Genomic DNA, 12,211 nt, shown 5'->3' with positions numbered 1-12,211 from the left:
CAGACAGACAGACAGACAGACAGACAGACAGACAGACATCGAGACAGAGAGAGTCAGACAGAGAGAGAGAGAGAGAGAGAGTCAGACAGAGAGAGAGAGAATTTGAACTTCAGAAGAAGTGAATTTGTCAGGAAAGTCAAGTTAACAGAATGGAGATGAAGAGAGAAGGTAGTGATGCATACAAATATGTTAAAACATTGACATTTTTCTCATCAAAATTTAGCGAAGTCTTTATTTCATTTGAAAAATTGGCTAGGCAGATGGAGTGGTCAGCGAACTTGTGGGTAAAAACAATGACTGCAGATGCTGGAAAGCAAATACTGGATTAGTGGTGCTGGAAGAGCACAGCAGTTCAGGCAGCATCCAACAAGCAGCGAAATCAATGTTTCGGGCAAAAGCCCTTCATCAGGAATACTTGCTAGTTCAGACTAAGCTGCTAGGCAGATCCAGGTGAATGGTCAAGAGATTATGCAGATGTCAAAAAGGCTGTTTTGCGTGCTTATGAATTGGTACCACAAATGGACAGAGAGTGGTTCAGAAACATAAAGAAGGAACCAGGTCAGAATTAAGTTGAGTTCAAAAGAATTAAACTAAGTAATTTTGATAGATGGGTGCAGGCCTTAAAAGTAGAGGAGACCTATGAGAGACGTTATTCTGCTGGAGGAGTTTAGAAACTCACTTCTAGAGATAAGAATTCATGTGGATGAACAGGAAGTTCAAGAAGTGAGAAGAGTAGCAGACATGGCAGATGACTATGTATTGGTGTATAAGGCAAAGTTTAGCTTCCAGCAAGAATTGCATCCTGTAAGGGATAGAAATTGGGAGAAAGGGAGATCCTACATTGCAAAACAAAGATTAGAGCACACTAGTAATTGTTTACCACAGGTTAAAAAAGAAGCCCAAGAGGGTGGAAAGGAGATGAAAGGTCTCAGGTGTTTTCACTGTAATGGACTGGGACACAGACAATTCCAGTGCTGGTGGTTTCAGAAGGGCACTGGGAAAAGGTGTTTTCACTGTCAGAAGGTGGGACATGTAAAGACACAGTGCTGGTTAGCAAAGAAAGGCCCTGTGGGAAAAGAGACGAAGCCAGTGGCATTAGTAGTGAAAGTAGCAAAGACAAGACAAGACAATATGTTGATGCATAGTCAGAAAAGGAGTTAGAATTTATTCTTGAGGGTTACTATCTGAAAGATAGAATTCTAAGATGAAAATGGAGACTACAGCAGGTTAGTGCAGAGGAGAAATTGGCCGAAGTGCACCAGCTTGCATGGCCAGTAGCATACAGACAGGAAGTGATACGGGGAGCACATGAACTACCTGTAGGAGGTCACCTAGAGGTACAGAAGACTCAGGCTAAGGTACAAAAACATTCCTATTGTCCTGGAATGCACAAGGATGTGGTTGACCTTTCCCATACATGGTAAAAACAATGACTGCAGATGCTGAAAACCAAATACTGGATTAGTGGTGCTGGAAGAGCACAGCAGTTCAGGCAGCATCCAACGAGCAGCAAAATCGACGTTTCGGGCAAAAGCCCTTCATCAGGAATAATATTCCTGATGAAGGGCTTTTGCCCGAAACGTCGATTTTGCTGCTCGTTGGATGCTGCCTGAACTGCTGTGCTCTTCCAGCACCACTTTCCCATACATGTCAGACATGCCAAATGCTAGGTATGCCCTAGGCAGTAATAAAACTAGCATTTTTGTTGCCAATTCCTGCATTTGAAGAACCTTTCATGCAGCTATGATTGTGGGAACTAAAACTAAAAGTGGGAACCACCAGTACTTGCTAACTGGATGTGTCTGCAAGATTTCCGGAAGCAATTCCATTACTGAGTATTAAAGGTGATAGAGGAGTTCGTAGCTTTCTTCAAGCAGTATGGGCTACCCAGAGAGATTCAGTCAGACCAAGGGTCCAGTTTTACTGCTAGTTTGTTTAAGGAAGTCATGGATAACTTAGGTATACAGTACTTTAAATCAACTGCATATCAGGGAGTTTTGGAAAGTTGGCATCAGACTCTGAAGACCATGTTAAGAGCATACTGTCAGGATTACCCCAATGATTGGGATAAAGGTATCCCATTCGTATTGTTGGCCATTAAACATGCTCCAAATGAATCTACTCTGTTTACTCCCTTTGAGTTAATATTTGGGCATGAAATGAGAGGGCCTTTGAAATTAATTAAAGAAAAATTAAACCAAAGACTTAAGTCGGATCAAGGTCGGAGACCTCATACTTGGATTATGTATCTGAGGTGAGGGAGAGATTAATTTGATAGGTGAGTTAGCTGAACAGCACCCGAAGAGGGCACAGCATAGAATGAAGCAAGTGGCAAATAAAAACTAGAAATTCGGACACTTTCCCGTGAGGATGACACTAATGGTAGGAGATTACTTCAAAGACAGGTTTGGTGGTCCCGATTAAATTGAGAAAAAGTAGAGTCAAATAAACTATCTGGACAGAAAAAAAAAACTATCGGGTATGTCATATGAATATGTTGAAACTTTGTTATAATAGACAGAGAACTGAAGAAACAGGTTCTGGATTAGTGGTGCTGGAAGAACACAGCAGTTCAGGCAGCATCCAAGTAGCTTTGAAGCTATTTGGATGCTGCCTGAATTGATGTGCTCTTCCAGCACCACTAATCCAGAATGTGGTTTCCAGCATCTGCAGTCATTGTTTTTACCTTGAAGAAACAGGTGTTAGGTTACTGCCCCGCGGTGTGAGGAATCAAATCCAGATGTCATGAGGTTTGATGTGCATCAAAATGCATTAAATAAAGAGGAAGTCCTTAAGGAGTGGGATAGGTTAGTGAACTCTGTCTCAGGAGCAAAGGACCCAGTTGAAAGGTTTGTAGCAGGAATAAGATGGGGAGGCCTAATACTAATGTGCATGAGGTGGAAGTAGGGAATGCTGATCCGAATTGTTTTGACAACAATTCAAACTTAATCAGTTTGAATTATGCCCCTGGATACTAAAACCCAATCGAGTTCGAATTTATTGTTTTGCCAACATTGAATCAAATGAGACAATCCGAAGTTGGGAGAGAAAAGAGACAGGCACTTTGAAAATCAGATAGAGCAATTGCCATCGAGAGAGACCCAAGACATTGGAACCCTATCTATCAAAGGGACCTTTTCATTTGAAACATCTTCACAGTAAAAAGATGACGACACTGGGAGATCTTCAGGCGGAAGAAGAAAGACACCAAAGATGACAGCTGCTGTCTGGTTTTGAAATTAAGTTAATATAATTTTAAGAAGTATTTTAATTGAACAGTATATTGTTGTAGAGTTAGAGGTAGGTAATAAGCAGTTAAGAGAAAGGGGGGCTTACAGTTCTGGAAAGTTGTTGTTTAATGTTCATTTTTAGAGTTAAGTTGATATTAATTCCTTTAAATTGTGGAATTTGGGAGTTCTTTGTCACTCATTTTAACAGATCACGAGGTGAGGTGAGCTTTTCTGGGTGTTTGGTTTAATTAACAAAGGTTCAATATCTGGCTTGCAAAAACAATTTGTGCGTATTCTCTGTGGGACTCTTTGCAGGACTGCTTTCAGTGGATTCATTTAAATGACAACAGCCGGTAACGCACTTTAGAACATAGGTTCTTGTCATACACTGATAGTGTCCTTCCTTCTATTCCAGAAGGGTCAAGTTTAAGTTCCACCTGCAATGGATGTCAATTTCACACATTTTAATAGGTTGATTAATAATATCTTAAAAATGTGCTGAGAATAAGTTCTACAAAGGGTCACCAGACTTGAAACATTAACTCTGCTTCCTCTCTGCCAGTGTAACTGAAAACAAATTGCTTGGCTGCTGATGAACCAGTTTTGCAAACTGAGCGAGTAGTGTCTGGAGAGAGATAAATACTTTCTCTTTGTGGTTGGAATCTGCTAGGAAGAGAGAGCAGGAGTGAGACACCGGAGTTTGGTGAGGAGAGGAATATATTGTGTAATCAGCTCCTGGATTGGTGTCTGTAGTGGGTAAGGTTCACAAAGACAGGAGATCTGGGCACCATGGAATGCTCCTCCTGCAATTTGTGAGAAATCAGGGACACTTCCAGTTACTGAGGCGACAGTGTACGCAGGTAGTGTGTTCAGCAATGAAGCCCCTGGAACTGCGGATGGACTCACTATGGAGCATTCCTAAGGCTGAGAATGTCATGGAATGTCAGTGAGGTGGTCATACCGTCATTAGGGGCTACAAGAGAAAGTGTGGGCAGGCAGTGCAGGAGTCCCCTGTGCCCATCCCCCTCTCAAACAGGGATACTGGCTTGGATACTGTGGGGGGAAATGGCCACTCAGGGAAAAGCAGAAGCAGCCAGATCAGTGGCACCGTGACTCAGAGTCAAAGTGTAGGCGAGTATTAGTGATAGGGAACTCTACAGTCAGGGCACAGGTGGGCATTTCTGCAGTTGTGAGCAGGACCTCTAGGGTTGTAATCTTGGGATTACTCCCTGTGCCATGTGGCAGTGAGGCTGGGAATAGGACGATAGTACAGTTAAATACATGGCTGAAGAGTTGGTATAGGAGGGAGGACTTCACGAATGGGGATCATTGGGATGTCTCCTGGGCTAGGGTGGGATCTGTACAAGGAGGACAGGCTGGACCTAAACTGAAGGGGCACCAATATCCTGGCAGGGAGGTTTGCTGGTGCCACTTGGGAGGGTTTAAACTAGAGTGGCAGGGATGGGGTTGGGGGGAACCAGAGCTGTAGGTCATCAAGGAAAATGACCGATGAGGATTCACAGTCTAAGGAAAGTAAGGGTAAGAGAAAGAACAGACAGGGAGAGGTTACTGAGCACAGCCGGACAGACAGTCTGAGGTTTGTGTTTTAATGTAAGGAGTATGACAGGAAAGGCAGATGAACATAGAGCTCGGATTAATATGTATAACTGTGATGTTGTCACTATTACAGAGAGTTAGTTGAGAAAGAGACAAACTTAACATTCTGGGATTGAGATGTTTCAGGGGAGATACAGAGGGATGTAAACAAGGTGAGGAGTGGTTTACTGATTAGGGGGAATATCACAGCTATACTGAGGGAGACACCTTGGGGAGCTCATCCAGTGAGGGCATATGAACAAAGAGCCTTACAGCACAGAAACAGGCTCTTCGGCCCTCCAAGCCTCTAGCCTTTCTTTCCTAACTTAATGCAAGCACAAATATGCATTTAGTCAAATATTTTCTCCAAATACTTTGTGAAAAAGTTGAAAACTCCTAAAACACAGTAACCAAAGAACTAAACCCGAATATTAGTGAGAGCTTGCATGATGGGAGGGGAAAGGATGTACTGTGATTAGACTGCAACAGAATGTGCTAGATTTCTCCAGAGTGCAGCTTATTACATTGGAGATTACTTGTTAGGCAAGGCTTAGAAATTCACATATTGAGAAATTAAAAGACAGACACAGGTTGGATCTCTGGAAGTTTCTACTAGAGATGGTCGTATGTTCTCGATCATTGTGTATATTCAAGCCTGAGATAGATAAAATATTAGTCTCTCAAGATATCATGTTTGCGTGTCCTGAGGCAGAAGATCAGGCCTGATCATAAAAACGAAGGAGTAGTCTCAAGGGGTAGAGTGTTCTCTTACTTCCTTTCCATGTTCACATTAAAAAAAAGTGGTTTTCTCAAGGAAAACATAAAGCCAATCATAAGAGAAAAATGTTGCATGTAAAACCTGAAATACATTGAGATCACAAGACTAGTTCTGAATTATGAAACAAAATGGAACTGATATCTTTATTTGGAGGGGGGAATGGGATTGACTTTCCACACTTGCCCTTAGCAGGGATCAAAGAATTAAGCAGAAGAGATACAGTCCTAACGCCATCTGAGATTCTATGAACTAACAGTCTCGAAAGCAAAATATAAAAGTTTGTGAAGACTGTATTTAATTTCAAAGGGATTGACAGCATTATAAATCTTCACTTTTGTAAAATTAAACTGAAGGATGGTTTAGAAATAAAATCAAGAAATAGCAGGATGGATTGTGGCTGCTTTATAAACCTGTTCATATTCATGTCATATGAAAATACCAGGCACATTAGTATCAGAAAGATTACACTTCTTTTGGAGAAGTATATTTGATTTAGTGAAGCTAATTCAGTTGAATGTGGAGGTAAAAACTTTCGCTTTATCCAAAGTGTATAAAATGATCTGGAGATTGCAAATTTTTCTTGAGATGGATGAACTCAAGGTGACCTCCCCATTCACTATTTATCTCATCACTCTGAGCCCACCTATGTACAAAAGTAGCTAAAAAAAACACATAAGTGATGGGACTGTTTTCACCAAGCAATGGGCAGGTTAGCAAATTATCTCAACTGTTTGTAAAATAAAGTGCCTGTAAAGGGATATACTTCCAAAGTAGTAGTTACTAATGTGGATCTATGTGCACAGATGGTGTATATACACATACACACAAACTGGACCATTGCTGGACAAGTAGTACAGGTATGCTGCCATTGGCCAGAGCTGATTAAATTCAATGCCAAAGTTTGCAGTTGTCACATTCCTTGAAGGGCAGCCTCATTGGGTTCATGATCCTTTGGCATATAAACATTAAACCAGCCTTTGTATGGGAGGGATAAGTGACTGTGCTAGAGATTTGTTTATGGTCAGAATGGTGCCAAAGGGAGACATAGAGGCACAGCACGGACAGCAAAATCTGATTTCCTTTCAACATTCAACTGGATAATGAGGAAACAGGAAGATTCTTAACTTTAACACATTAAAAAAAATCAGATAACATTGAGAGAAACCAAACAAAAAGGTGAAAAGAAAAAACTTAATTGAAAATACAGCTGCTGAAAATTTAAAAACCCACATGTTCGTGCCCGATTTCAAAAACTTCCTGAGACAGCTTCCGGATGATGTTCATTGATCAGGAATAAATTAAATCAGCTGGCAGACGTCAATTATAGCACAATAGGTTTACACAGGAAATGATGGAAATTGACAAACTGTGTAATAAAAATGGAATAGTAAGTCACGTGTGTATAGTATTAAGATTTTTGGGCTGTTAAAATTCATGCAGTTTCAATAAAGGGCAGTCAATCAGCAACAATTTTGTGTGAACAGTTGGTTGAAAATCTATCCCATAAAGCCTGCTTATTCAACAAGAGGGAAGGCAATGGCATAGTCACTGCACCAGTCACACAGAACCACAGGATAATATCACTGGGGACACTGGTTCAGAGGTCGCCATAGCAGCAGGAAATCTGAATTCGACGACATCTGGAACTAAAAGCTTTAGATTTGGCCATCCATATTCTCTCTTTGCGGAAAGATTTTTATTCTGAACCCTTTGAATGCCTCCCACTTATTTACTTGCAAGCAGCTACTTTTGCTAAATCACTCAACATAAGGAAAGTGGCCTTGGCCTAACCGAGAACTCCTGTTCTAAATTTGTCCTTTTTTGTAATTATGGCAAAACTAACAGAATTATAGAACATTACAGCGCAGTAATGGGCCCTTCGGCCCTCGATGTTGCGCCGAATTATGATCTCTACAAACAAAGTTCTTTCTTATTGCGACTTCTTGCGTCTGTCCAGCTTCATGTTCTAAAACAATACCCAGAACTGCACCTTCTACTGTTACACTTGCTACGTGTGGGCCAAAAATGTTCACCTGAATGCACCTCAAAAGGTCTGCTCAACAAAAACTATCCCAACTACCAAAAGTTGAAGTCACTCAGACCACAAAAAGCAAATTAAAGATGGGGTGATCATTTGTAAACAGTAGAAAGAGAGAAGTTATAGCAATGAATAGAGAAAGAGATATTCAGTGGTCTTGAAGGGAGTTGTGAAGAAGTTGAGGAAAGTACCTACATAGGCATAGGGGAAGGCCATTCAGCCCCTCAAACTTATTTAATTCAATCATAGTTGATTTGCATGTTAGTTCCATGGATTCTGATGATACCTATTTGACAATAATACAAAAAGGAATGGCCATGAATACAGGGGATTAAGTTTGATCATGGAAATCAGGGAGGAAATCATATGGGCCGATCTGGAGTGTTAGGGTCGAGACAGTTCAGATATAAGTACAAAGAACAAAGAACAATACAGCACAGGAACAGGCCCTTCGGCCCCTCCAAGCCCGCTCCTATGCATTTCGCCCTTCCGTACTAAAACTCTCTTCACTTACAGGACCCTAACCCTCCATTCCCTTCCTATTCATGTATCTGTCCAGGGGCTTCTTGAATGCTGCCATTGTGTCTGCTTCCACCACCTCCTCGGGCAGCACATTCCAGGCACTCACCACCCTTTGTAGGAAAAACCTATCTTGCACATCTCCTTTAAACTCCCCCACCCCACACCTTGAACATGTGTCCCCTAGTAACTGACCCATCCACCCTGGAAAAAAGCCTCATACCTTCCATTCTATCCATGCCATTCATAATCTTAAACTTCCATCAGGTTTTCCCTCAACTCCTGCGTTCCAGTGAAAACAAGCCCAGTCTATCCAACCTTTCTTCATCATTAAAATCCCCCAAAACCAGGCAACATCCTGGTAAAACTTTTCTGTACCCTCTCCAAAGCATCTACATCCTTCTGGTAGTGTGGTGATCAGAACTGTACACAATATTCCAATGTGGCCTAACTAAAGTTCTGTAAAGCTGCATCATAACTTGTCTATCCTTACACTCATTGCCCCTTCCAATAAAGGCAAGCATAGCATAGACTTGTTTCATTACCTTACCTACCTGCACTGCCACCATCAGTGACTTTTATTATTAGATTCCCCACAGTGTGGAAACAGGCCCTTTGGCCCAACCAGTCCACACCGACTCTCCGAACAGTAACCCACCCAGACCCATTTCTCTCTGACTAATGCACCTAACACTATGAGCAATTTAGAATGGCCAATTCACCTGACCTGCACATCTTTGGACTGTGGGAGGAAACCAGAGCACCCGGAGGAAACCCACACAGACACAGGAAGAACGTGCAAACTCCACACAGACAGTCGCCAGAGGCTGGAATCGAACCTGGTGCCACCGTGCTGCCCCTGATCTGTGGACCTGCACACCTGCACACCCAGAGCCCTCTGCATATCGATACTCCTAAAGGTTCTGCCATTCACCGTATAATTTCTACCTGTACTTGATGTTCCAAAATGTATCACCTCACATTTGTCAGGATTAAACTCCATCTGCCATTTTTCTGCCCATGATTCCAACCGATCTATATCCTGCTGTATCTTCTAACAATCCTCCTCATAATCCACAACTCCACCAATCTTTGTATCATCCACAAACTTACGAATTCGACCAGCTCCAATTTCCTCCAAATCATTTATGTAGATTATGAACAGTGGAGGTGCCAGCACTGATCCCTGTGGAACACTGCTAGTCACAGCCCTCCATTCTGAAAAGCATCCTTCCACCATTACCCTCTGTCTTCTGTGACTAAGCCAGTTCTGTATCCCTCTTGCCAGCTCACTCCTGATACCATGTGACTTCACCTTATGTACCAGTCTGCCATGGGGGTCCTTGTCAAAGGCTTTATTAAAGTCCATGTAGACAACATCAACTGCTTTTCCCTCAATCATCTTTGTCACCTCCTCAAAAAACTCGATCAAGTTAGTGAGGCACAACCTCCCCCTCACAAAACCATGCTGTCTATTGTTAATGAGTCTGTTTGCTTCTAAATGCATACAGATCTTGTCCCTGAGAATCTTTTCCAATAATTTCCATACCACTGATATTAGGGTCACAGGCCTGTAATTTCCTGGATTATGGAGTATTGTGTGCAGTTTTGGTCACCATACTATAGGAAGGATGTGGAGGCACTGGAACGGGTGCAGCGGAGGTTTACCAGGATGTTGCCTGGTATGGGAGGAAGATCGTATGAGGAAAGGCTGAGGCACTTGGGGTTGTTTTCATTGGAGAAAAGAAGGTTTAGGGGTGACTTGATAGAGGTGTACAAGATGATTAGGGGTTTAGATAGGGTTGACTGTGAGAGCCTTTTTCCACGTATGGAGTCAGCTATTACGAGGGGGCATAGCTTTAAATTAAGGGGTGGTAGGTATAGGACAGATGTTAGGGGTAGGTTCTTTACTCAGCGAGTTGTGAGTTCATGGAATGCCCTGCCTGTAGCAGTGGTGGACTCTCCCTCTTTATGGGCATTTAAACAGGCATTGGATAGGCATATGGAGGATAGTGGGCTAGTGTAGGTTAGGTGGGCTTGGATCGGCGCAACATCGAGGGCCAAAGGGCCTGTACTGCGCTGTATTCTTCTATGTTCTATGTTCTATCTCTATTACCCCTTTTAAACGTTGGGACAACATTGGCTATTCTCCAGTCCTCTGAGACCACACCTTGGGCAAAGAGGATATAAATTATCCATCAACGCTCCAGCAATTGGTTCTCTGGCTTCCCTCAATATTCTGACATAAGTCCTTGGGTCATGATGGGATCTATCTATTTGAATACTTTTTAATAAGCACAACACTCTTCCTTTTTAATGGCAACTTGACTTAGAAATTCAACATTCCCTTCCCTGATATCATACTCCACCAATTCCTTCTCTTTAATGAATATCGATACTGTACAAAGTATTTCTTTAAGACCTCACCTACCTCTTCTGACTCTACACATACATTCCCTCTTTAGTCTCTGAGTGGGTCAACCCTTTCCCTGGCTACCCTCTTGCTTTTTATTTACATATAAATAACCGTGGGATTCTCCTTAGTCCTGTTTGCTAATGACTTTTCATGACCCCTTTTAGGCCTTCTAATACCTTGCTGAGTTTCTTTCCCATTTTCCTTATTTACTTCCATGGTTTTGTCAGTTCCCATTCTCCTCAACCTTACGCATGTTTCCTTTCTTTTTCTGACCAAGGTTCAGAGAACTTGCCACACCGATCCTTCATTCTCACAGGATCACTGCTCCTGAACTCCTATCAATTGCTGTTTGAAATACTCCCACATGTCCAGTGTGGATTGACCCTCAAATAGCTGCCTCCAATCAACACTCTCCAGTTCCTGCCTAATATTGTTGTAGTTTACCTTCCCCCAATTTAACACCAAGTTAAAGATATGGAGGAGGAGCTGCTGTACAATGTAAAGACTCAAGACATTTGGCAATAATTTCAGCAAGGAACCGGTGTAGAGAGCTGTTAGTTGGTAATCATAGGGTCAGATGTACAGCATGTAAACAGACCCTTCAGCCAACTTGTCCATGCTGACCAGATATCAGCCATGATTGAATGGCGGAGTGGACTCGATGGGCCGAATGGCCTTACTTCCACTCCTATGTCTTATGGTCTTATATCCTCAACTAATCTCATCCCATTTGCAACACATGGCCCATATCCCCCTAAACCTTCCGTTATGGATCAAGCCTATTTTGAGACCACCTCAAAACATGTCAAGCAGGAAACCCGGATCCTAACTTTTCTAGTTGCTTTAAGCAGGTATAAAGTGAATATTCCGGGGGTGATGCAGCTGGTCAAAACCCCTTGGTTTTATACAAAACTGAATTTATTTACAGAGTACCGAATGAAACACAAGGACAAGAGGATAGAATAACTCAACCTATCTGAAAACCCAGCAGACCCTCCCAATTTAGTGATGCTGTTCCAAATGCCTGCAACAAGTCCCTATAAACACCCCCTTGGCAAAAAGGTAAAATCAGGCATAGGTTCTTACAGAAGAGAGAGACATGGCAGACAGAGTTAACATGCAACCTCCTTCCACTGTAGCTGCTTCTTTGGATTCCCCAGCAGCCAGACTGCTAGAACCAAACCAAACCAAACCAAACCAGAGAAAAGCTGAGCCAGGAGAGCTGGCCTCTCCCCTTTCAATATACAAGTGTTTGGACGTAGGTTTGCTCGCTGAGCTGGAAGGTTCATTTTCAGATGTTTCGTCACCATACTAGGCTTGGAGGCTCACTCTAATATGGTGACGAAATGTCTCAAAAGTGAACCTTCCAGCTCAGCGAACAAACCTACATCTAGAACCTCAACCTGAGCTACAAATCTTCTCAAAACCCGCTAATTCAAGAGTTTTGTTGAAACTTGATAGCCTTTTTCCTGAGGCAATATCTGCTGGCTATAATCAAACTGGCCCTAAAACCCATACAAACCAGAATCTATGCATTTACAACCCCTCTGGAAAAAAAATACCAAGGGCAACCTAACCTTGTTAAAGGAGCAGCATTGACACACCACCTATTCATAAACCCATCCAGACGCCTG

The 12,211-nt window shown here is 42.3% G+C and overlaps 1 protein-coding gene across 2 annotated transcripts in view; it reads right to left on the bottom strand.

Annotated features, from left to right (window-relative positions):
* Positions 1-12,211, bottom strand: part of rhbdd1 (rhomboid domain containing 1) — an 88,879-nt gene that overhangs the window by 37,523 nt on the left and 39,145 nt on the right. The gene's annotated exons all lie outside the window — the stretch shown is intronic.

The sequence above is a fragment of the Chiloscyllium punctatum genome, chromosome 6 (genome assembly GCF_047496795.1).
Source record: "Chiloscyllium punctatum isolate Juve2018m chromosome 6, sChiPun1.3, whole genome shotgun sequence".
Lineage (NCBI taxonomy): Eukaryota > Metazoa > Chordata > Chondrichthyes > Orectolobiformes > Hemiscylliidae > Chiloscyllium > Chiloscyllium punctatum.
Note: the sequence above shows the minus strand (reverse complement) of the source record. Positions and strands in the feature narration are given on the sequence as shown.